The sequence below is a fragment of the Natrix helvetica genome (genome assembly GCF_964273705.1).
Source record: "Natrix helvetica genome assembly, chromosome: W".
NCBI lineage: Eukaryota > Metazoa > Chordata > Lepidosauria > Squamata > Natricidae > Natrix > Natrix helvetica.
Window position 1 is genome coordinate 71,314,702 of NC_138555.1, and position 26,231 is coordinate 71,340,932.

Consider the following 26,231-nt stretch of genomic DNA (forward strand, 5'->3'; position numbering starts at 1 on the left):
TTTAATTAATTTGAAGTTTAATAATTTTGGTAATACTAAGGACATAGTGAATAATTTAAACATTTAAGATATAGTATGGTGGATGTTAATATGAACAAATATTGAATTCTTCCCCCCCTGCTCTCCCTTTCTACCTATATAACCCCTCTTGCTACTATTTCTAGACACCATTGAATAACCTATATAAATTACATAAGACTCTTATATTGTATTAAGACTTAGATTACTGTTGATATATTAATGCAGGGGGGAAAAAAGGAGAAAAGATATTGAATGCTAATCTGGGATAATACATATAAGATACTTATAGAACAAGATAAAATCATATAAGAAATGGCAAATATAACATCAACAACACTAAGAACCGGGGGGAAAAACAAGCATTAATCCTGCGATGAACCCAACAAAGGTACTGCCTGCCTCCCCAGCACCCAAAGGGTGAACAGAAGAAATGAATGCAACAGAAAAACCAAATTCAGGGCCGAACACTGAAAATGTACAGGCAATGCTACAAAGCATCCAAGAAACTATGTTAAAACTTCAAGAAACAGCAGCAAAAAATCACGGAGAAATGAAAACAGACATGAAGGAAATGAAATCAGAGATGTGTGAAATGAAAAGCGAAGTTAAGAATGACATACAGAAATTAGATAATAAAATGGAAATTATACAACAAACTTTGGAAAAAAATGAACAATCAATAAAAGCAGTAGAAAAAAGAACAGAACAAACAGAGATGAAGATAAACCAAGTTGAACAACAAATGAAAATATTAAACAAAAACCTAGAGGAATCACTTATCCATATGGAAATGGACCGTGCAGCTTTTTACCTCCGTTTTCAGAATGTGACGGAGGCAAAAGATGAAGATTTAACAATGATAATGTCAGGCCTAATAGCAGAGACACTAAATAGAGATAAACAAGAGATTTTAAACAAATTGGACGACATATATAGAGTTAGTACTAACTATGCTAGAAGATATTGATTACCCAGAGAAGTGCACATCAGGTTTGCAAGGAAAAAAGTAAGAGACATAGTATATAAAATAACAAGAGACGAACCGATATTGTACAAAGAGAAAGAGATACAAGTACTAAAGCAAATTCCACGGAGAGTGAGGGAACAAAGAAAAGAATACCAATTCTTGGCGACACAATTAATCAAGTAGGACATACTATTTAGACGGTCAATACCAGAAGGGATGCTGGTAACATGGCAGGAGAAGAGGATCAAAATCGACAACTTGGAGAAAGCACAGGAACTATACGAACAACTAAGAGATCCGGAAGAGAAACAAAACAGTAAAGAGGAGATAGAATATAGAAGTAAGGAGGAAAGACAACAAAAGGTAACGGAAAGAAAACAGGGAGGACAAAGCAGCGAGGAGGAAGAACAACAGAAAGAGGAGGAAGTAAGACCAAAAACAAGAAGCCAAAAAAGAAACTAGAGCCAATAAAAACAAAGACAAGTAGGGAACTAGGAGAATGGAAGAAGATATCCGATTACTATTAATGGATTAAATTCATCAACAAAAAAAAACATATCTGGACAAAACTAACAAAACAAAAAGCAGACATAATATGCCTACAGGAAACGCATATAAAACAACAAGATACAAAATACTTGGAATGTCCAAAATTAGGAAAACTGTACACAGCATCGGCAGAAGAAAAAAGAAAAGCGTTAGCAATATATGTTAAAGATAGGATAAAGACAAGCTTAATATACACAGACCCAAAAGGAAGAATATTAATAATAGAGATATGGATAAATAAAAAACCAATACTGATGGTAGTAATATATGCCCCCAATGAAGATCAGAAAATTTTTTATAAAAAATTACATGAAAAAATTAGAGAAATTGGAAGGAAGAACATCTGTATAATAGGAGATTATAATGCCATAATAGATAATAAAAAAGACTACGTAAGTGACAAAAAAACTAAACATAAAAAAAAAATACCAATAACATGCTTTGAGATGATGGAGGAGTTAAATCTGATAGACATCTGGAGGAAAATGGAACCAGAAAAAAAAACAATTTACTTTTTATTCTAATCCACACCAATCTTGGTCACGGATAGACATGGCATGGATGAATGGGGAAATTGGGGCAGAAGTACATAAAATTGAAATACTACCAAATACTTGGACAGACCACAACCCCATTAAAATAATCTGGAAAGGGGGGAAAAAAACTAGACGAAGATGGATGCTAAATCTGCAAATACTAAAAGAAAAAGAATTTATTCAAAAATGTAAGAATGAGCTGGAACTATTTTTTAAGGAAAATACAAAAGAACAAACACCCATACAAAATGTATGGGATACTATGAAAGCCTATACACGAGGAATCATTATAGCGTATTCAGCCAAAAGAAATAAAGAAAAATGGGCACAACAGAAGAGATTAGAGGAGGGATTTAAAAATCTAGAAATACAACTGCAAAACAAGCCACAAAACGATAAAATTAGAAAGGATTGGATGCTAGCGAAACACAAATTAAATATACTAGCTCAGGAAGAAATAGTAAAATATTTAAAATTAACGAAACAAAACTTTTTTGAGCAAGCAAATAAACCAGGGAGGTGGCTATCATACAGATTGAGAAAAGAAAGAGAGAAAAGATTAATATATCAACTTCAGGAGGAATCTGGCGAATTACAACACACAATGGAAGAGAAGAAAAAGATTGTACACAAATACTTCAAAAAACTATATAAGGGGGAACAAATAGATGATAAACAAATAAAAGAATATTCAAATGGAGAAGAAAGCCCATCAATACGGGAAGATATGAAAGAAATGTTGACAAAACAAATAACAAAAGCAGAACTAAAACAAGCAATCCTGAAACAGAAAAATAATAAAACACCAGGCCCAGATGGATTCCCAGCAGAATGGTATAAAACAATGGATGATTTGAGCGAATCAATAGAACCCTTGATGCTGGAGATGTACAATGAGGCATTGATGAAAGCAAAAATTCCACACTCGTGGAGGGAAGCACACATCACGTTACTATCTAAAGAAGGTACAGATCAAAACCAAATTCAAAACTACAGACCAATCTCGCTGTTGAATGCCGATTATAAAATATTTGCAACAATAATAGCGGAGAGACTAAAAAGACTACTAAACGATTACATACATCCAGACCAAAACGGGTTTCTTCCAACAAGACAAATTAGAAATAATACCAGAATAATAGCTAATATCTTGGAATATTATGAGTCACATCCAGAGAAACAAGTGGCACTTGTTCTTCTGGATGCACAAAAGGCATTTGATAATCTAAATTGGCAATATATGAAGCAACAAGTTAAGAATATGAACCTAGGAAATAAATTTGAAAGATTAATAGAAACAATATATTCCACTCAAAAGGCAAACATACTATTAAATGGGGAAAACACAGAGTCTTTTGAGATAACGAAAGGAGTGAGACAGGGTTGCCCACTATCACCTCTGCTCTTCATCCTGACACTAGAAAGTCTTCTGAGACGAATTAGACAAAACCCAGAAATAAGAGGAACCAAAATTAAAAATGAGGAATACAAAATCCAAGCCTTTGCAGACGATTTGGTATTTATTATAGAAGATCCATTAGAAACAGCAAATAGTTTAATGTTAGAACTAGGAAAATATGGAAATGTGGCAGGATTAAAAATTAATAGAGAAAAGACCAAAATAATAACCAAAAATTTAAAGGAAGAACAAAATAAAGAATTAGAAAAAATAATAGGACTCCAAGTGGTAAAGAAAGTCAAATATCTCTGAATATGGCTAACTGCAAAGTGCTCAACTATAAAAGAAAATAATTATACAAAATTAGTGCAACAAATTAAAAAAGATTTAGAAATATGGGGGAAATTACAACTATCTTTACTAGGGAAAATAGCAACCATAAAAATGAACATACTACCAAGAATCCTATATCTGTTTCAAACTATCCCCATAAAATTAGAGAAAAAATTCTTCATCGAACTGAATAAAATTATACTAAAATTTATCTGGCAAGGGAAGAAAGCTAGGATAAAATTGAAAGCATTACAGGATGATAGAAGCAGAGGTGGTATGGGGCTTCCCGATTGGGAACTCTACTACAAAGCAGCAGCATTAATTTGGATCAAAGACTGGATAAATTAAAAAAACAGAAGAATATTGACATTAGAAGGCCACGACCTGCAAACAGGATGGCACTTTTTCTTATGGGAAGAAAGCCAAAAGAAACAAAAATATTTCCATACACATTATATTAGAGATGCTTTAATACAGGTCTGGAACAAAATTAAAGGAAAACACTACATGAAAATACTGATATGGCTCTCCACTATGGAAGCTATGATACATCCCAATACGCTAGATCTATCAAAAATGATTAGATATAGTGAAATTTTAGATAACCAGGGGAATCTGAAAACAAATCAAGAACTAAAAGAGAACAATATTAATATAGATTGGTGGCCATATCTGCAATTACAGTCAAGATACAAAAAAGATATAAAAGAATATGGAATATATACAGAATTGCAACAAATAGATGAAATCTTAATCGGCCCGGAAAACAAATTCATAACGAAAATGTATAAATATTTGCTAGAAATAAAATATAGATCTAGCAGATTGGGAAAATTTTTGGAACATACAATATAAATTAACACGATCAGCAACATTGAAAGAAAATATATACAAAATGTTTTATCGTTGGCACTTATCACCAACAAGATTGGCCAAAATATATCCAAATCTGGAACCGACCTGTTGGAAATGTAAAAAAGAACAAGGGACCTTCTATCATATGGGGTGGTCTTGCCCGGAATCACAAAAATATTGGAAAAAAATTGGAAATGGGTTCAAGAAATCACGAGAGAACAAATAAAATATAAACCCGAAACCTTCTTGCTGGGAATAATCAAAGGGAATTACGCAAAAAAAATTAAATATTTACTAACACATCTAACTACAGCTAGAATTGCCTTTGCTCAATACTGGAAACAAACTACTACTCCCCCGGAAGAATTAATGATAAAAAAACAATGGACTGCGCAGAGATGGACAAATTAACTCTAAAATGAAAATATAAAGAGGAATCGGAATATTATGAAATCTGGAATAATTGGTATGAATGGTTAGAAAACAAGAAAAATAATTAAGCCAAAAATAATATATATTAATACATATAGAACTGTGTATAAAAGTACGTAAATATGGAAGCGGAATATTATAAACATGTATAGATAAAGATGATATAACAAGGTACAAATGTTAACATAATGACTGTAATATATGGTGAAAAGAGGAAAACATGTATAGATAAGACGATATGACAATGTACAAAATGTTGACATAACGATTGTAACATATGCTGAAAAGAGAAAAACAATAAAAATTACCAGGAAAAAAAAATAAAGATGTCTCTGATGAAATATCTGGAATTAAGGATTTAATCCAAATGTGTAACCAAGAGATAAGGGAGGATATAGTTGAGGCATTTAAAGGATTATTTGGTTATGTAACATCTCTCGATGAGAAGGTGGAAGAAATTAATGAGTCTAATATAAAGTTGGACAATAAACTTATGGAGGCACAAAGTAAAATTGATAAGTCGGAGACGGACCTTACAATGATACTATATAGAACAATGGAAATTGCCCTGAGGATAAGGGGTTTGAAAGAACATAACCAAGAAAATTTAAGAGAGATTTTTGCAGACGCTTTCGCTCAATTAACTGGGGAACCAAAGGTTGAATGTGCCTGGCAAATTGACAAAATTTACTTCATTAATTCATGGATTGCCAGACAAAGACAACTGCCAAGAGATATTGTAATCTATTTTGTCACCAGGAAAATTAGGAATGAAATATTGCAAGCAACCTATAAAAACAAACTGCAAGTGGCAGGTCAAGATGTGATAGTATTGAAGGAAATCCCCCCCAAAATGTTGAGATCTAGAAAGGACTATGCATTTCTAGTGGATGAACTTAGAAACCGCCAGATTCAATACAGATGGGAGACCCCAGCTGGATTGGTGGTGAACTACCTGGGAGAAAGACATCGTCTCAACTCTGTCTGGAAGGCAAAAGATTTTTATAGCATAGTATTAAAGGCAGGATGACCCCCATCTCCAGGTCCCAAAGAAAGAAAAGAGACAGAGGACCCCAGGCAGCAAGATAATCAGGCACAAACTGGGGTTGTGAGTTTATTGCAGGAAACAGAAGAAATTATGGAACAGAGACAAACCTGTGCGGCTACTAAACGTAAAGAACAAGAATTAAAGTCTCAACAAGCCCAGATGATAGTCCAAGAAAATATAAATACGAGCACAGAAGCAGTGGGAGGAGCTAGACCGAAGGTGAAATCCCAGCAAGATTTCCAGGCAGCTCTTAGAAAGCTTCAGCGTGCTGAAGATGACAATTAAATTTCTAACTTGGAACGTCAATGGCTTAAACTCACCACAAAAAAGGGAAAAAATATTTCACTATTTGAAACAATTCAAAAATGATGTAATTTGCTTACAAGAAACACACATTAGAACACAGGATCAGAAACACTTGATGAACGCAAGCCTGGGATCGCATTTTGTAGCATCTGCTCCGGAGAAGAAAAACGGTATAGTCATATATTTAAGAAAAGACTTAAAGGCTGAATTAATTGAAGCAAATCCTCAAGGTAGATATATTGCAATTGAACTATTAATAGAAGGAAAGAAAATACTCTTAACAGGAGTATATGCTCCCAATCAACAAGAAAAATTTTATAAGTTGCTTCACACTAAATTAATACAATGGGGTTATAGATCCTGCATTTTATTGGGCGACTGGAATGGAGTACTGGATCCCGTTCAAGACAAGAAGAGGCTTTTGCAAAATACCCAAACACGAACAAGATTACCTAAATCCTTTTTTGATATGATGGACGACTTTGAACTGAGAGATATCTGGAGAGAACGGAATGTTAAAGAACGGGATTTCACTTTCTTTTCTGATAGGCACCAATCCTTTTCCAGAATTGATTTTATACTAATTACAAATGACTTTTTTTCCAGGGTGAAGAAGACTAAGATATGCACGAGAACTTTAACAGATCACAACCCGGTTTGGATGGAATTTGAATATGGAGACCGACCTAGGAGGTCTTGGAGATTAAATGAAAATCTATTTAGATATGAGAAAAATGTTACGGAATGTAAAAAACTATTCAAAGAATATTTTGCTTTTAATATGCATAAGGGGATATCTATGGAAATGGTTTGGGACGCAAGTAAAGCATACGTGAGAGGTGTTCTAATAAATTTGAATAATATTTATAGGCGCAGACAAAGGGAGAAACAAAGGGAACTAGAGGAAGAGATTAAAAAAAAGAGCAAGAGTTCATGTCTAAACCAGATGATAAGAAGACAAAAGAGGTAATTACTTTATTGTGATGGCAGTTTAATATGTTAATGTCGGACCAGATAGCCACTAATCTTCTATATGCTAAACATAACACTTTCTGCAATGCCAATAAACCAGGTAGATGGTTAGTATATATGTTAAGGAAAAAACAAAGATCTCGTAATATAGAGAAAATAGAATATAAAGGGAAAGAGGTTTTTCAACAGGATATGATTAAAAAGACTTTTTTAGAATTTTACACCAGGTTGTATGCTGGTGACAAAATACAAGGTTCAGACATAGACCGATATTTGGAGAAAAAGAAAATTCCTATACTTACAGATGAGCAAAGGGGAAGATTGAATCAACTTGTAACTACAGAGGAAATCTTCCTGGCAATTAAGCAGTTAAAAATCGGCAAAGCTCCTGGCACAGATGGCTTGACAGCAGTTTATTATAAAAAGTTACAGCTAGAAATGATGGAACCTCTTAGGGAACTATTTAATAAAATCCAAATGGAAGGCAGGGTTCCACTATACTGGAAAACAGCTTTTATTTCATTGATTCCAAAAGAAGTTCAGGATCCTACCCAGCCAAAAAACTACAGGCCTATTTCATTACTTAATACAGAATTTTTGCTAAACTATTGGTAAACAGGTTAATGCCAATTGCGCAACAAATGATTCATAATGACCAGTCTGGTTTTATACAGGGGAGACAAATGAAAAGTAATGTAAGACAAATCATCAATATAATGGAATATTTGGGAAAGTATAACCAAGTCCCGGCAGTACTTTTATTCTTAGATGCGGAGAAAGCATTTGATCAAGTCAATTGGCAATTTTTAATAAAAATATTACAAAAGATGCAGTTCGGAGAGCATTTCATGCAATCTATCAAAGCAATATACCAGAAACAGACAGCACAAATTATAGTTAATGGAGGCTTAACAGAATCTTTTAAAATTGAAAAAGGAACAAGACAGGGGTGCCCCTTGTCTCCATTATTGTTTATTTTAACCCTGGAATTGTTATTGAACAGAATACGTGGGTCTGACGAATTACAAGGAATTAAGATTAGGCATTACGAATACAGAGTAAGAGCATTTGCGGATGACTTGGTTGTAACTTTAACCCAGCCGGGGGAATGAGTTACAGGTTTGATGAATATAATTAATCAATATGGTCAAATATCTGGGTTCAAAGTAAATCTAGGGAAGACAAAGGTGATAGTTAAAAATATGACTATGAACCAAAAAGAAGAATTAGAAAGAGTAACAGGATGTGAGATAGTAAAAAAGGTTAAATATTTAGGAATTTATATTACAACTTCAAATGGGAAATTATATAAGTACAATTATGAACCATTATGGCATAAAATACAGATAGAAATAAATAAATGGAAAAAATTACAATTGTCTTTGTTGGGAAGGATAGCAGCAGTTAAAATGAATGTTTTGCCCAAGTTTTTATTCCTCTTTCAAATGATACCAATACTTAAAAAAGACGCAAATTTGGAAGAATGGCAGAAAAGTATCAACAACTTTGTTTGGGCAGGGAAGAAACCGAGAATAAAACTTAAAATAATGCAAGATATACGCGAAAGAGGAGGCTTAAAAATGCCCAACTTAAAATTATACTATGAAGCAGCAGTTTTAACAATAATTAGCGATTGGATTAACCTAACAGAGGATAGAATATTGAATATTGAGGGTTATGATCCAGTATATGGCTGGCATGCTTATTTAATATATGACAAGAAGGCCGACAAGATCTTTAAAAGTCATATTTTAAGGAATGCCTTACTGCGTGTCTGAAAAAAATATCAATATAGGCTAAACGACAAGATACCTATGTGGGGGGTGCCCAGACACGCTATAGAGAACATAAGTATAGAACAAAAACAAGATGTAACTACATATGCAGAACTTCTTAGTATGGATAGAGGTGTACCACAGTTAAAATCTTTGAATGTACTAAGAGAGGAAAGGGTAATTCAAACCTGGTTTCAGTATGGTCAGTTACAGGCTAGATGGAAAAAAGACCAGAAATCTGATATCATCCAAAATGAGGATAATTTGATAAAACAAATTAGGGACCAGGGTCAAATGCACAGAAAAAGGTTGTATAATGTATTGATAGAAATAGACTCAGAAACAGAATTAGTTAAAGATTGTATGATAAAATGGGCACAAAAGTTTGAAGAACCAATAATGATGGAAACATGGGAAGAGATTTGGGTAACAAATGTAAAATTTACACAAGCTCAGAACTTGAGAGAGAATTTTTACAAGATATTGTACAGATGGCATTTAGATCCAAAAAAGCTAGCCTGTATGTATCCGAATCTACAATCTAAATGTTGGAGATGTGACTGTGTTAGTGCCACGTATTACTATATTTGGTGGACTTGTAAAAAAGCTATAGCATTTTGGATAAAAAATATGGTGGGTTATTCAAAATATTTTGAAAAGGAGGATAAAGTTCACGCCCCAGTTGTTCCTGTTAGGTATAGTTTCAGATTGTACTCTTATAGCGACTAATTTGTTTTTGAACCTAACAACGGCAGCAAGATTGTTGGTGGCGCAATATTGGAAGAAGGAAGAGTTGCCCACTATCCAAGAATGGATGTTAAAAGTAGTAAACTTAGCAGAGATGGCCAAAATCTCAGCGTATCTGAAGGACCATTCAGATGAGAAGTACAAGCTGGACTGGAGAAGATGGATTGACTATATTCAAAACAAATACCGAACTAAAAAATTTCAGTTAGCTTATGAATGAAGGCATAAGGAATACTACAATTTATTTAAAGCTAGTTTAATAAAGGGGGAGTTAAAGCACAAGAATAGTAACATGTTAAAATTAGTTAGCTTATGTTAGCGTATGGTTGTTAAATGTTTATACCCTGTATTTTGCTCTGGGAGCTCGGGGGGAGGGAGGGAGGGAAGAGGGGTAGGGATGGGGGAAGAGGGAAGGGTAAGGGGGGTAATAATTGTAAAACATATTAAAAATTTTAATTAAAAAAAAAGGTGGTGTTTGAGGCCTGGCGGCATCACCTGGAGGGAGCCAGGCATCAGGTCGAGGTCCAGACGGACCATAAGAATTTAGTGTTTTTGACAACAGCGCGTAAGCTGAACCAGCGCCAGATCCGGTGGTCTCTGTTCTTCACCCGCTTCAACTTTAAAGTGACTTACATTCCTAGTGCGAACATGTCACTGCGTTTATTTGGTTTGCCAGCTGTGCTTACATTCTGAGTTATACGGTAGAATGAACTGACTCTTATCTCTAAGCTTCACTGCGCATGTCACACATTCCACATTTTTTCTTTAACTTTACTTTCTTTTTGTTTGTCTGCCAAGGCAAACAGGAACTCTGCCAAAATGTAATCATTAACTTAGTAAGTTTTGTTTTATTTTTCTTTACAATAAAATGCTTTTCTTAGACTATATCTTGGGTTTATTTTGCTTATTTAAGAAGTATGCTTCAAGGAAATGCCACGATTCATACCTCGTTAATTACAGGGCTCCATTTACCCCTGACAAATGGTAGCAGAGGATGGTTGATTTATGGCTTTTTTCCTTGTGTGTTACTTTGAAGATAAGAGCCTAGGCTAATTTAGACAGATGATTTATCTCGCAACTGAGGAACGCTGATTTTAAATCACTTCTAAGATGCCGATACAGAAAAAGAAATTTAGAACACATTCCGATGGTTCTAGTCTCTCTGATGAAGAAGCGAAAACCATCTTACACAGATTTACAACTCTTGAAGCCCCGTTTGCTTCAGCAACCGGACTTGGTGGAGAAACATCCGTGGGAGAAATGTTCTTACACAGGTCTCAAGAAGAAAGGGCTGCTTCTGAAGGTGACGTGCCAAGACCGAGGTCAGTAACACTCCCTTCTACGTATGCATGCTCCCAAACATTTCTTCAAGAACCTGCAGATTTTGACACACTTGGTGCAAGACCAAAAATTTCACAACCGGAAAAGCTTTTGTACTCCCACACGGAGAGAGAAAGTTCTCATTCTCCTCGAAGCTCTGAGCAAGCTATAAAAAGCTATCATGATTACATAGAATTTTTTGAACGTGAATTATTCCAGGCCAAAAAGTTTTTTTCCATGCTCGAGTCAGATAAGAGGGATTCTCCTGCTTTTCAAATTTCTGAAAACGCCATCTTGGCTCCTTCTTCACAGCCTAAGGCACACCCCCTGGAGGGTATTGTGTCAGGCAAATCAGAACAGAGAACTGTGTACACGCCACAATTGTCACGTGATCTCCTTTGTTCTCCAATTGCACATGCCACGCAGGCAGAAATATTACAGCCAAAAACTGAAACTTCAGCACCATCTCCTGGCAGAAATAATTTACTACAGAGAGCCGACATGCATGTTAAAATCCAGGAGCAATTACAAACATTGCAACAGACTTTATCAAACATGTCATTAAATTACTCAGATATTCAGGCTGCAATGCAACAAGTGCCTCAAGAGGCCCAATTTTCAGCACCCCCTGGTGGTGCTGGTGCCTTCTTAGATGGAGCACAACAGTACTTAATGCAGCAAAGGGGAATGGCTGCGCCTCCAGCAAGCCACGTTAATATCGCTGCTCAAGCACCGGCCCCAGCTGTAGTACAACAACCACAGGTTCGATTACAGTGACCACAGGTGCAACAACAAGCATTTTTCCCTGCACAGCAAGCTTCCCTGCACAGAAATGCACATTCCTCAACAGGCGTTTTCTGTCGCTCCATTGACTGGTGAGTCAAAATTAAAAATGTCAGGACAGAATTATAAGGCCTGGGTCAGTGAGGTTACAAACTTGCTTCGCAGAGAAGGTACCCATTGTATGGTGTTTAATCCTCCTGCCCAGCCATGGACTCCTGCAATAAGAGACTTAGAGACTAAGGCTTGCACAACATTATTGATGTCCATGGATACTGAACTGCAGGTTACTTTTCCGCCTGATGCAACAGCCCAACAAATTTGGGTCCAATTGGAAAATTGCTACAGGCCCGTTTCAATCGAATCTTCATGTTTGCTCATGTCTGAGTTCCATGGTTCGAGATTGAAACCTGGTGAACAAATTGGTGGACATTTGACCAAACTGAAAGGAATGAGAAAAGAATTGAGAGAAAGAGGCCATTTTATTGATAATGTTCAAATGATCAGCATTATCATTAAATCATTGAATTATGAATGGAAAGATGCCATTGCAAAGATTAACCATGTGCCTATTACTCAACACACAGTGGACAATGTTTGCAGGCTCTTAATTGAAGAGGGGGCCCTAATGTTAGCCATGCCACATTTGCGAGGACCGCCTGCATCAAGAGCTCCAGCGAGACATCCCTTCCGAGGAAGAGTGTTAGGGATATACCCTAGGCTTGCCTTGGCAATGTATATAAGCTATGATTACTTTACTGTTACTTTAAATGCTTAACAGATGTAATTGGTTTGTTACCTCAAGCAGCTATAAGAGGGAGCCAGAATGGTTGTTAGATCTCTCTCTCTCTGTTTTGCTAGAAGCTGATCAGGTGTATTTTGAGGTATTGTGGTTTGCAAGCTATTTTGTGGGTTAAACTGAGAATATTGATAACTGAATTACTGAACCGTGTATGACTTGGACTGTTAACCAGACTCTGAATACTTCTATATTTCTACATAGTAAACTACTATATTTTTATACTATTCAGTGTCTCTGCATGCTGGTTTGTGTGTGTTATTCCATATCACTCTCATTACGCTTCTCTGCATACTCGCTCTTCTAACGGGGAGCTTAATTACTTAAGAAAGAGCCTACACTCCAAGGATGCCAAGATGCTACATCTGTAACCGTATGGGACATGACACCCGGGATTGTCCCCAACGAGTTCCAGCTCCCGTCACATACCAGCCCAGAGGAACAGACTCCAGAGGCAGAGGTAGAGGCGGAAGACAAGGTCGTCGTGGTCGAAGGCATGATCCACAAGCTCCACTCGTTACATTGACCTTAACCAACGATCCACAACCTGATCCAGAGTACGACAGACAGCTTTTGTGGACTTTGGACAGTGGTGCAGCATTACATGTTACCTACAGAAAGGAAATTTTCACAGAGATGCACGAGCCCGAACCTGAACTACGTGAACTTTATTCTTTCTCCAATCATCCTTGTAAGGTCATGGGTAAAGGAACTGTTTATGTTGAAGAGCTCGATGCATTCATCCCTGATGTTTATTATATACCTACAGCAACTAGTAATTTGCTTAGTCAAAGTCACTTGTCTAGAGTGTTAAAGTTCCAGGTTCACCACCTCGAAAAAGCAAGTTACATAGTTAAAAATGGAGATATTGTTGCTGAAACCATGCTAATTGGTGGTGTTTATTACATAAAACCAAAGCCTAAACCGCAAACACAGGCAAGTATACAAACTCCAAAAGAGGAGAGCACAGGCCCAGAGAGAGATGTTCCAGTGAGAGATCATGTAGCTACTCCAAAGACTCCTAAAGCCAACAAACAGAAAATAAGGAAACAGGTTGTTCAGAGCAAGCCTGAGGTTCCCCACAAAACTGTTAATGTTGAAAATTCACTAATTGGTAAACCTTTGCATTCCAGGTGTATCCACAAGTGGCATAGAAGATTGGGGCATGCCAGTTTCTATGTCCTTAGGAAAATGCCGGAGTTTGCAAAAGGTTTGGATCTAAAGGGGTGTAAGGTGTTTTTGGATTGTGCTGTCTGCAAGAAGGCCAAATCCAAAGCAGCAGCCATTCCCAAACACGCTACACGCCTGTCAACACGCATTTTTGATTTGGTACACACTGACATAGTGGGTCCTTTTCCACCAACTCTTGGTGGTAAAAATATTTTCTAACAATTGTTGATAATTACTCTAGATATGGATTTGTATATCCTATGAAAGAGAAATCTGAGACCTTTCAGATCTTTAAAGACTTTGCAGCTCTTGTTTCTACCCAACACCAAGTTCGCATCGCCAGAATCCAGAGTGACTATGGTGCTGAATTCATGTCTCAGCGTTTCCAGGACTGGATGCATAAGAATGGAATTCTTCATCAGACATCGGCTCCGTACACACCGGCTCATAACAGAGTCGCAGAATGAAGACAAGGGGTCCTACAAACCATGATGCATTGTCTCCTAGAAGACGCCAATCTCAGTAACACATACTGGGGGTGAAGCTATCAAATATGCAAATTACATTGTCAACCGTACTTGGAGCAGTGTAATAAATCAGACTCCTTTCTTCATGATGTATGGATACAAGCCCGATCTCAAGAACCTCCATATTTTGGGTTCATACACTATGGTGAACATTCCCTTAGCTCAAAGAAGAAAAGGAGGTCCAGCAGCAAAGAGACTGAGATTTATGGGTATTGATGATAATTCAAAATGGAGCTAATTTATTGACTCTAAACATGTAATTGTGATTTCCCAATCTGCTAATTTTGAGGAAGATGTTGACTGGTCCAGGATTCATTCCAATGATCCTGGAGTTTATTTTCCTGGGGATGATATTGTAGATGCCACGCAGCCTGATGACCAAGATTCATGCCACATATTTAAAACATATATATATTATGCTGTTTCATTGGTAGCGATAATTATTCGGGAAGATTTGGCACCGAGAGAATTCACTGTGTCGCAGATATCTGGGTGTGAGTCTCTAGGCGTGAAATGGGGCCCAGGGAGACAGTTGGGCCTGTTGGTAGTATACCTGGCTCCCCGCCATACATCAACGGCCCTGCCCGGACTCCTCGAGCGGATCGCTGAGATGGCAGTTGAAACCCCCAAGCTATTAGTGATGGGGGATTTCAACCTGCCGTCGACGGGAGAAGCATCCGAGGTAGCCCGGGAATTCATGGCTTCCATGACAGCCATGGATCTGACTCAAGTAATTCGGGACCCCACACACAAGAGAGGCCACACACTGGACCTTGTGTTTGTCTCCGACCAGTGGACGAGTGATCTGGGAATAGGGGATTTAGTCATCACGCCCCTGTCATGGTCAGATCACTCACTTCTCCATCTGGACTTCCCTGGCGCTACCCCCCCCCCCGCGGGGAGCCGGAGCCAGATTGTCCCAGATGGTTCCGCCCCAGGCGTCTGATGGAACCAGATAGGTTCCAGGCGGAGCTTGGGCCACCTCCTGCAGACCTGTCCCGCTCCCGGGCAGAGGACCTGGTAGCTGCATGGAATAATGCGGCTGCCAGAGCCTTAGACCGGGTTGCGCCTTTGCGGCCTCTCCGATGGCATCGATCGACCCGGGCTCCCTGGTTTAACGGGGAGCTTAGGGCGATGAAACGCCACAGGAGACGCCTAGAGAGCAAGTGGAGATCCTCCCGCTCCGAATCTGACCGAACACAGGTAAGAGCCTACTTAAGGACCTACCTTGTGGCAATAAGAGTGGCCAAACGTCGATATTGTGCCACACTTATAGTGTCCGCAGAAAACCGCCCTGCCGCCCTGTTTCGGGTGACCCGCTCCCTTCTGTCACAGGGGCAGCGGGATCCCCCATTGCAGGGCAGGGCAGAGGAATTTGGGGAATACCTGCAGGATAAAATCGATCAGATCCGGAGAGGATGGACCCCCTTCAGTGCTCCAGGGGGGGCGTCCGATGCAAGTCTTGAGAGACCACGCTGGGAGGAGTTTGACCCTGTTGTCACCGAAGATTTGGACAGGTTGCGCGGGCGACTGCGAGCCACCACATGTTTACTGGACCCGTGTCCCTCCTGGCTTGTACTGGCTTCCTGGGAGGGTTCACGAGGCTGGCTACTGGGACTGGTGAACGCTTCGTTGAGTGAGGGCCTTTTACCAGCCACCTTGAAAGAGGCGGTGGTGAGGCCCCTGCTCAAGAAGCCTTCTCTGGACCCAAAGGAGCTAGCAAATTATCGTCCTGTCTCCAACCTTCCTTTTTTAGCGAAGGTTGTTGAGAGTGTGGTGGCTCAGCAGTTCCCGCGTCACCTGGAGGAATCTGATTATCTAGACCTGCGCCAGTCCGGCTTCCGACCCGGCCACAGCACGGAGACGGCCTTGGTCGCGTTGGTGGATGATCTCTGGAGGGCAAAGGATAGGGGTTGTTCCTCTATCCTTGTCCTATTAGACCTCTCGGCGGCTTTCGATACCATCGACCATGGTATCCTATTGCGCCGTCTGGAGGGGTTGGGGGTCGGAGGCACCGTGTTGCGGTGGTTCCGCTCCTACCTCTCTGGCCGGACGCAATGCGTGTTGGCAGGGGAGCAGAGGTCGACCCCGAGGCCCCTTACTTGTGGGGTCCCACAGGGGTCGGTCCTCTCGCCTCTCCTGTTCAACACATATATGAAGCCGCTGGGCGAGATCATCCGTGGTTTTGGGGTGGGATACCATCTGTACGCTGACGACACGCAGCTGTACATTTCCACCCCAAACCACCCCAACGAGGCCGTCGAAGTGATGTCCCGGTGTCTGGAAGCCGTGCGGGTCTGGATGGGGGACAACAGGCTCAAGCTCAACCCCTCCAAGACAGAGTGGCTGTGGCTCCCGGCTTCCCGGTTCAACCAGTATATCCCATCTCTGACCATCGGGGATGAGCAATTAGCCCCGGCGGACCGGGCGCGCAATTTGGGCGTCCTCCTAGATGCCCGGCTGGCGATGGATGACCATGTGGCAGCCGTGGCGAGGGGGGCGTTCCACCAGGTTCGCCTGGTGCGCCAATTGCGACCCCTTTTGGACCGGGAGGCCCTGCGCACAGTCACTCACGCGCTGGTGACGTCTCGCCTGGACTACTGCAATGCTCTCTACATGGGGCTCCCCTTGAGGTGCGCCCGGAGACTGCAGTTGGTCCAGAATGCAGCCACGCGGGTAATTATGGGGAGAACGAGGTTCTCCCATATAACACCTCTCCTGCGCGAGCTGCACTGGCTTCCTGTGGCCTACCGGGTGCGCTTCAAGGTGTTAGTCACCATCTTTAAAGCGCTCCATGGCACAGGGCCTAGTTACCTGCGGGATCGCGTCCTGCCCCACACATCCCTGCGACCTATTCGCTCGCACAGAGAGGGACTTCTCCGGGTGCCGTCCTCCAGAGAGTGTCAGAGGGCGGCGCCCAGGAGTAGGGCCTTCTCTGTGATGGGCCCTACCCTTTGGAATGACCTCCCCCCAGACATTAGGACAACAACTGACCTCCGCTCCTTCCGTATGAAATTGAAGACCCACCTGTTCTGACTAGCCGGCCTGGCTTAAATTTAGAGCTTCTCCACCTCTTCGGCATTTTTAATTGTTAATTTTAATTTTTAAATTTTAACTGTCATTGGGGTTTTAATTGTTTCAAAGTACTGTAATTTATTTATTTATTTTCTACCTCCTCCATATTATATTGTTGTGATTGTTGCTATTGTACGTCGCCCCGAGTCCCTGGGGGGAGAGGGGGCGACTAAGAAGTCAAATTAAATAAATAAATAAATAAATAAATAAGATTCACAGGCAGATATTCCATCTACTAGTTTTTCTCAACCTGATGTTCCATCTTCGTGAGACGCGGATGCTGATGCCAGCGACGAATGTGAGGACGAGGACGACGAAGAAGAAGAATGGACTATTGTTCCAAGACGTTCCAAGAGGGTCACAAAGGGAATCCCTCCACAGCGATATTTGTGGCAACTGACAAAAACACCCTTGCCTTTGATTTGCAATGTTACACTTCCTCCTGATACATTCACACAAATCAAGCAGCTTCTTGATTCAGAGCAAGACAAATGGTATCAGGCAATGCAGGATGAAATGGACAGTTTAAAGAAACTTAATGTATTTACACCTGCAAAACCCCCAGCAAACAAAGAAGTCATTGGCACTCGATGGGTCTACAAAATTAAAAAGAAGCCAAATGTTGAGTCACTGTACAAGGCCAGACTTGTTGCCCAGGGTTTCGCTCAACGTTATCCTGAGGACTACACAAACACCTACTCACCGACAGTCGGAACTGAGAGTGTAAAAATTGATTTAGCCACTGCAACTATTCTTGGTTTAGAAGTTTTCCAGTTCGATGTTGACACGGCTTATCTACATGCTGACCTAGATAAAGAGATCTATGTGAGAGGCCCTCCAGGATTCCGACAGCAAGAAGGGGATACCTGGTTCCTGAACAAAAGTCTTTATGGTCTGAAACAGTCAGGTTTAATGTGGTACTTATATCTTACTGACAAACTAAATTCAATGGGCTTTATTAAGTCTGAAACTGATGGGTGCGTGTTCACAAAAAGATCTAACAATGCATATGAGATAATTCTTGTTTATGTTGATGATATTGTTTATATTGGTCCAAATAAGAAAATGAGTGAGATTTTTGCTAAAGCTTTGAAGAGATACTCACTTCCACCCCGGACCGCTCTGCCCGTCGAATCCTTCGCTGCAGTTCACGAGCCCGTGGACTTACAGTCTCTGATACGGGATGCGCAGCGGGGCGACGAGTGGGTACAGCAACGGAGAGCAGAGGTAGGGCCAGCTTCGACGCGGACCTTTTGAGATACTGGGACTGGCTCTATGTGCCCACAGGGCTTCTCCATGGACTTGTGCTCTCCCAATGTCATGACAATCCATCGGCGGGATATTTTTGACTTTTCAAGACTTTGAACCTGGTCTCCCGTACTTTCTGGTGGCCCCGCTTGCGACACGATGTGCAGATGTACCTCACGTCGTGTGTGCAGTGTCGACAGGCCAAGTCAGCTACGGGAGCTCCTCCAGGCTTGTTGCAGCCATTGCCAACCCCGGACAGACCCTGGGGGGCCGTGTCCATGGACTTCCTGACAGAGCTGCCTCCATTGTCAGGTTTTACCACGATCCTCATGGTGGTGGACATGCTCACCAAGATGGTGCATTTCATCCCCTGTCGGAGATTGCCAACAGCCCGCGCCACTGCCCGCATGTTCATCCAGCACATCTTCAGGCTGCACGGCCTACCTGACCGGGTCGTGTCGGAGCGTGGGACACAAATCACAGCCCAATTTTGGAAAGGGCTAATGGCGGCTCTAGAGGTCCAGGTTTCTTTGTCCTCGGCGCACCATCCCGAAACCGATGGGGGGACGGAGGCGGTGATTGGGATTCTGGAACAGTACCTGCGCTGTTTTGTGAATCAGCAGCAGAACAATTGGGTGGAGTACCTGGCTGTGGCGGAGTTCGCGTTTAACAACTCACAGCATACCTCCACACAGACAACGCCCTTCATGGCTAACGTCGGGTATCACCCTTGCTTTTTCCCTCTCACCCCAGTGGACTCCCCAGTCCCCACAGCGCAGGACTTCCTCTCTGAGCTCCAAGCGGTCCACCAAGTGGTGCGCCGCTATCTGAATCAGGCAAAGGAGGACTACAAAAGAGTGGCGGATAAGTCTTGACATGCGGTGCTGGAGTTGGCTCTGGGAGATCACGTGCAGTATCATCGTGCAGTATCTTTGTCTCGGCATGTTTGGTGTATGAGGGGGGGGGGGGGTCAGAACAGTCTCCTAGTTCAATTTTCCTTATGCCACTAACAACCTCCAATACCACTTTTGTCTGCTTTGTATTCCCTTTTGTTGAAACACTTCCACTTTTTACAGTTTTCCCTATACCACTGCCAAGACTGATGGAGTTTTTTGTCTGCTTTTTATTTCTCTCCGTTTTCCCCCCTTTGTTGTCTTGCCCCCTTCTTCTTCTTTAAATTCTTCTTTAGATCTCTGCTTCCCTGGGTTCAGAATTCTTTTTAGGCTTGATTTTAATTATGCATATTTTTTATAATTTCACATAGTTCTTCTAATTCCCAGTTTTCCATGATGTCCAGTTCCAAAGTTATAGTTAGTTATACAATTCTTGTTTCAGAGTTCTAATCCACCTTAAGTTTATCTACTTCAACTGCTGTGGGGAAAAGCAATGGGAGCCATCTTAGTCTTTTGTTCTTCCTTAATATCCAGTTCCAAGATTGCAGTTAGTTATACAAATCTTATTTCAAAATTCTGGTCCACCTTAAATTTAGTTAATCCAACTACTTTGAAACTGGAAGACCTTACCCGGTCTTTCATCTCTTCCACTCCCCTCCTGTTCCATTTGCTTTGACAAAAAGCCAGCATTTTGTTAGCCATGTTAAAGGCTGCGGCCCTGACTCCGATTCATAGGCAAATCTCTGACCTGCAAGGGATCTGTTGCTTCCCTCAGGGTCTGATGAGATGCTGCCCTTCTTCGCCCCCGCCTCCAGTGGGGGTTCTCATCCAAAAGGATCTTCGGAGATGGTTTGTCAGACAGGGTTCATGTGAGACTCTTAAGAGCCCACACCCCCCATGTCTGTCCAGCTGGAGAACTTCCTGTCCGGAGGTTCAGTGCTTTTACTAGATAAATACTATTGCCCTATAAAAAGGTATACATCCAATCTATAGTTGCAAGAGGCTCATGTGAACAGTAATTTCTAAGAGCTAATTGCCAGCATCCCTACCTCAGTTTCAGATCTTTGCTGTCCTACTAACAATATTTATTTCTTAAATTTATTTGTTGCCTATCTCACTGTGGGCCTATTCTACCTACCTACATACCTTGTTTCCCTGAAAATACAACCTGTCCTGAAACTAACGCCTTGCCACATTTTTCACGTGGGCAAAAATACAAGCCCACTCCCGAAAATAAGCCCCCTGGACAACGCCCCCCTCCGGCCAGGCAGAGCACCGCTCACCGACCTTGCTGTATCCTGAAGGCGCCAAGCCGCGGGACCCAGGGGGGAAGGCGCTCACGTTGCTTGCCGCCTTTGCGATACCGCTAGGTTGGGGAGTGGCGTTCTGCCTGGCTGGAGCGGGGAGTTGCCATGTGGCTGCTCCCTTGCGAGCGGGCTCCCGGAGAGCCGGGCACAGCCTCTGGCGAAGCAGCCATGAGGTGACCAAGCTCATGAGCAGCCGCCCGTCAAACCCCCTCTCCAGCCGGGCAGAGCACCATTCACTGACCTAGGGGGTATCCCTAAGGCGCCAAAGCACATGGCGCTCTGCCCGCTCCCCAGCTCCCGCGGCTTGGCACATTAGGGATACCCCCTAGGTCAGTGCATGGAGCTCTGCCCGGCTGGAGAAGGGGGTTGCGCGAGCGCCTGTTCCGCCTCCAGCAAGCATGCCTCCCAGCCTCACCATGCAGAACCAGGGCGCCGGCACCACCGCACTCCGAGCATAACTTCTTCTCCGGCTTCCAAACTCCAAAACTCAGCTGCCGAGTTTTCCAGCAGCGGCCGCTGTAGGAGTGCGCTGTATGGTTGTAGGCCGGCTGCTGGAAGACTCACTGTCCAGAAGACACTCTGTCCGGCAGCTAGCCCACAACCATACAGCACACTCCTAGAGTGGCCGCTGCTGGAAGACTCGGCAGCCGAGTTTTGGAGTTTGGAAGCTGGAGAAGAAGTTACGCTTGGAGGGCGGCGGCGGTGGCTGCGCCCTGGCTCTGCAGGGAGAGCTGGGCCAGGGCATGGTGAGGCTGGGAGGCATGCTTGCTGGGGGTGGAACAGGCACTCGCGCAACCCCCTTCTCCAGCTGGGCAGAGCGCCATGCACTGACCTAGGGGGTATCCCTAATGTGCCAAGCCGCGGGAGCTGGGGAGCGGACAGAGTGCCACGTGCCTTGGCGCCTTTGAGATACCCCCTAGGTCAGTGAATGGCGCTCTGCCCAGCTGGAGAGGGGGTTTGCTGGGAGGCTGCTCATGAGCGTGGTCACCTCACGGCTGCTTCGCCCCTGAGGCTGTGCCCGGCTCTTCGGGAGCCCGCTCGCAAGGGAGCAGCTGCCCGGCAACACCAAAACAATAAGCCCTCCCCCTATAATAAGCCCAAGGTCATATTTCATGGGGCAAAGGAAAATAAGACCCAGTCTTATTTTCAGGGAAACACAGTACCTACCTACCTACCTATCTATCTATCTGACTTGTATGCTGCCCATGTTCACAACTTGCAAATAGATCTTATTGTTGATGACATATCAGGAATACCCTTCAACTTGTTTAATGGCAGCTTTGAAAAGAGTGCTTTACAGACACTTCTAGTCATTGTAAAATGTTGTGCTCCCCCCCCCCCCCAATCACCTGACCACATTTTGGGTGCTTGGCAACCAGCTCACAACTCCAACTGCAGAGTGCAATTTCCTGCAAAAAAACCCGCACCCATTTGGAAAATAACTAATAGAAATAACTCAAGGTGATGAACAGATTCTTGGGGGAGGAGCTAAGATGGAGGATAGGCAGCAACGGCTGTAAAGAGCACTTCCAAAAGTACATTACGTTTTTCATTTATATTTTTATATATTTTTTCTATTTCTATTTATTTGTATTTGTATGTATATGTATATCTATATCTATATCTATATCCATTTCTATACCTATATATTTATATTATTTACATTATATATAGTCTCCCTTTATTTATCAGTACAAATACAACATATATATACACACACACACACAAATTTTGTTTTCGTAGATTTTCACGGGTGTAGGTATGCTGGTCTTGTTGTATTCGGGTCTTTTCCCATGTAAGATTGAGATAGTCTTGGCAACGTTTGGCCGAGGTCTCACTCGCCATCTTCAGGCTGGGTTTTGTACTCCACACACCCCCACCAAGATTTATAGAGAGACGCAGCTCCAACCACGCTTTAAGACCAAAACCCAGCCTGAAGATGGAGAGTGAGACCTCGCCGAAACGTTGCCAAGACAATCTCAATCTTACATGGGAAAAGATGTAAGAAAATATTAAATTAAAATATTTATTCTCCTGTTTGTTTGTCCTATATGTTGCAGGGCAGATTTTGCATGGTATTTCGTAGACTCCTTGGTTTTCTAGCTGGATTTTGTCTTTGGGGTTTCTTAAGATTTTGGCTATTTTTGGGTCAGTGTTGAAGGCTGTCTTGATATTATGTTTGTGGAGAATTTTGCTGATTTTATCTGTGGTGTATTTGATGTAAGGGAGGAGGGCGATGCCATTGTCCTGTTCTATACCTTGGTTTTGGGGGGGAGTCTCCTTTTGGATTAGGTTGGTAATTGTTTTGTAGGAGAATAAATGCACGCATCGCAGAACACAAGAATGCAGTAAGAAAAAAAGAAAAAAACTTCCTCCCTTTTCCAGCACCTTAAAGCTACAGGACATGAAATTAATTTTGAAGGAACCAGGTTAATCTCCAAAACAGAACACTTCAACAAGAGAATAATTATGGAAGCTATCGAAATAGAGAAACACCCCCACAACATGAATAAACGTGATGATACCTCCCGCCTACCAGACATCTGGAAACCAGCCCTGGTAAACAAACGAGCCCCACCCACCAGCCAGGCCGTTACAACATGAAACAACAATGGACACACAGCCAGCACCAATCAGCACCAATCTACCAATCATGATACAACCATACAACCAATCATTCCACTTACTGAAACAAAGCCAGCACTCCACACACCCCCACCAAGATTTAATAATAATAATAATAATTTATTAAATTTCTAGACCGCCCCCTCTCCCCGGAGGGACTCAGGGCGGTGTACAGGAATAAATTTAAAACATACAAACAATCATACACATAGGTAAAAATCACATTAAACAACCCCTGTACAATTTATAAAAATTAAAAAACAGACCTTAAAACCAATCATAAAAATTTAAATATAGAACTGAGGTGGGATAGGTGGAATTAGGCCAAGCCGGCTAGCTGGAATAGGTGGGTTTTAAGTTTCTGACGGAAGGAGCGGAAATCCGTAGTCACTCTAATGTCGGGGGGAAGGTCATTCCAGAGGGTCGGGCCCATCACAGAGAAGGCCCTTCCCCTAGGCGTCGCCCGCTGGCACAGCCTAGTGGATGGCACCCAGAGGAGTCCCTCTCTGTGTGAGCGAATCGGCCGGAGGGATGTATGGGACAGGATACGATCCCGCAAATAACTAGGTCCTGTGCCATGGAGCGCCTTAAAAATGATGGTCAACACCTTGAAGCGCACCCGAAAAGCCACAGGTAGCCAGTGTAGCCCGCGCAGGAGAGGTGTTACGTGGGAGTAGCTAGAGACTCCCGAGACTGCCCTCGCGGCCGCATTCTGAACCAGCTGCAGCCTTCGGGTGCATCTCAAGGGGAGCCCCATGTAGAGAACATTACAGTAGTCTAGCCGGGATGTCACAAGCGCATGAGTGACTGTGCGAAGGGCTCTCCGGTCCAATAGGGGACGCAATTGGCGCACCAGGCGAACCTGGTGGAACGCCCCCCTGGCCACGGCTGTCACATGGTCATCCAAGGACAGCCGGGTATCCAGAAGGACGCCCAAATTCCGTACCCGATCCACGGGGGCCAGACGTTCGCCCCCAATGGCCAGTGATGGAGTAAGCTGGTTGAACCGGGGCACCGGTAGCCACAGCCACTCAGTCTTGGACGGGTTGAGCTTGAGTCTGTTACTTCCCATCCAGATCCGTACGGCTTCCAGACACCGGGACATCACTTCGATAGCATCATTGGGGTGGTTTGGGGTAGAAATGTACAGCTGGGTATCATCCGCGTACAGATGGTAGTCTACCCCAAACCCACGAATGATCTCGGCCAGCGGCTTCATATATGTATTGAACAGGAGAGGCGAGAGGACCGACCCTTGTGGCAATAGTTGTTCCCATATATAATGCTGATGATCCTAAAAACTTACTGTAACAGCTTGCTTTATGCTGATATGATTTTATTATCATATTCACAAGTAGGATTACGTAGGCTATTAAGAAGATTCAGCTCTTATTGGCATGATAACTCTCTAATCATCAGTAAATCTAAATAAAAAATAATGGTGTTTGGAAAAAACCATCAGAGACATAGGTGGCAATTAGATGGTGAACCAATTGAATAGGTTAACACAGAGATGAGTTCCTACCGGTTCGGATCGGTTTGGCCAAACTAATTAATTAATTTTGGATGCTATTTGGAACCCTGACATTAACCTGAATCTCCCTTAAAAAATACTTCACCAGCTACCCTGAAATTTGGGGTGCTGTCCCGGGTCCTGAGCCCCAGCACCAACGCAAAGACTCAGGGAAGATGGAAGAGAAGAAAACCACAGAGAAAGCAATACATGACAGATTGCCTATCTATGTCGAGACCATCTACGTGCCTTCCAAAGCTGTGGTGGAAGCCGCGGAGGCTGCAGAGAGGGAACGCCAGCTGGGAGCCAGGCACAGAGAGCCAGCACCTAGGCCTCCCTCGCAATCGGAACTAGCTCTGCAAGATGATGCCTCGGGATTTACCTCCCCTAAGGTGTTGCTGTTGGAGCCACAGGGGGGTGCGAGATCATCCTTGACCCATGAGTAGAGGGGACCAAAGCAAATGCCGACCGGGCCCTCCCATGATTGGGGATCCCAGCCACCGTCACACAGTCAGTCTCTGATCGGCCTCACAGACCAATTTGGACAGCTAAACGTGAGTGGAATCAACCATTGCCTTAGCTCCAAACCACCCAGGTGGACCACGGCCCAACCAACGTTCCGCCTTCCCACGTCGAGACGCTGCAACGCAATGGAGTGGGGATTTATGCTCCTTCCACACAATAAAAAGCGGGTCAGCCCACAATTTCGCCACTGGAGTAAAACCCACGGCAGCGGCCCTCCACCCTGGGGCGCAGATGGCCCCTCAATCGGGATGGGGAAGTTAATCCAGCCAGCAACAGAAGGGGTGGGGGAATTCTCCCCCTAGCCAGCCACTGAGGTTCGGGTGGCAGCCTGCGAGTCAAGTGCCAACCGGGATGGGCTTTCTTCCCGGGCTTTCTTCCCGGGCCATGGATGGGTGCAATGCCCCTCCTCAGCAGATGGCACCATTTCAGATAACTGGCCCGGGGCAATCCCAGGGACTGACCCCCACAACCGGTTCCAGCCTCAGCTGCAATGCCCCAACAGGGAGAAC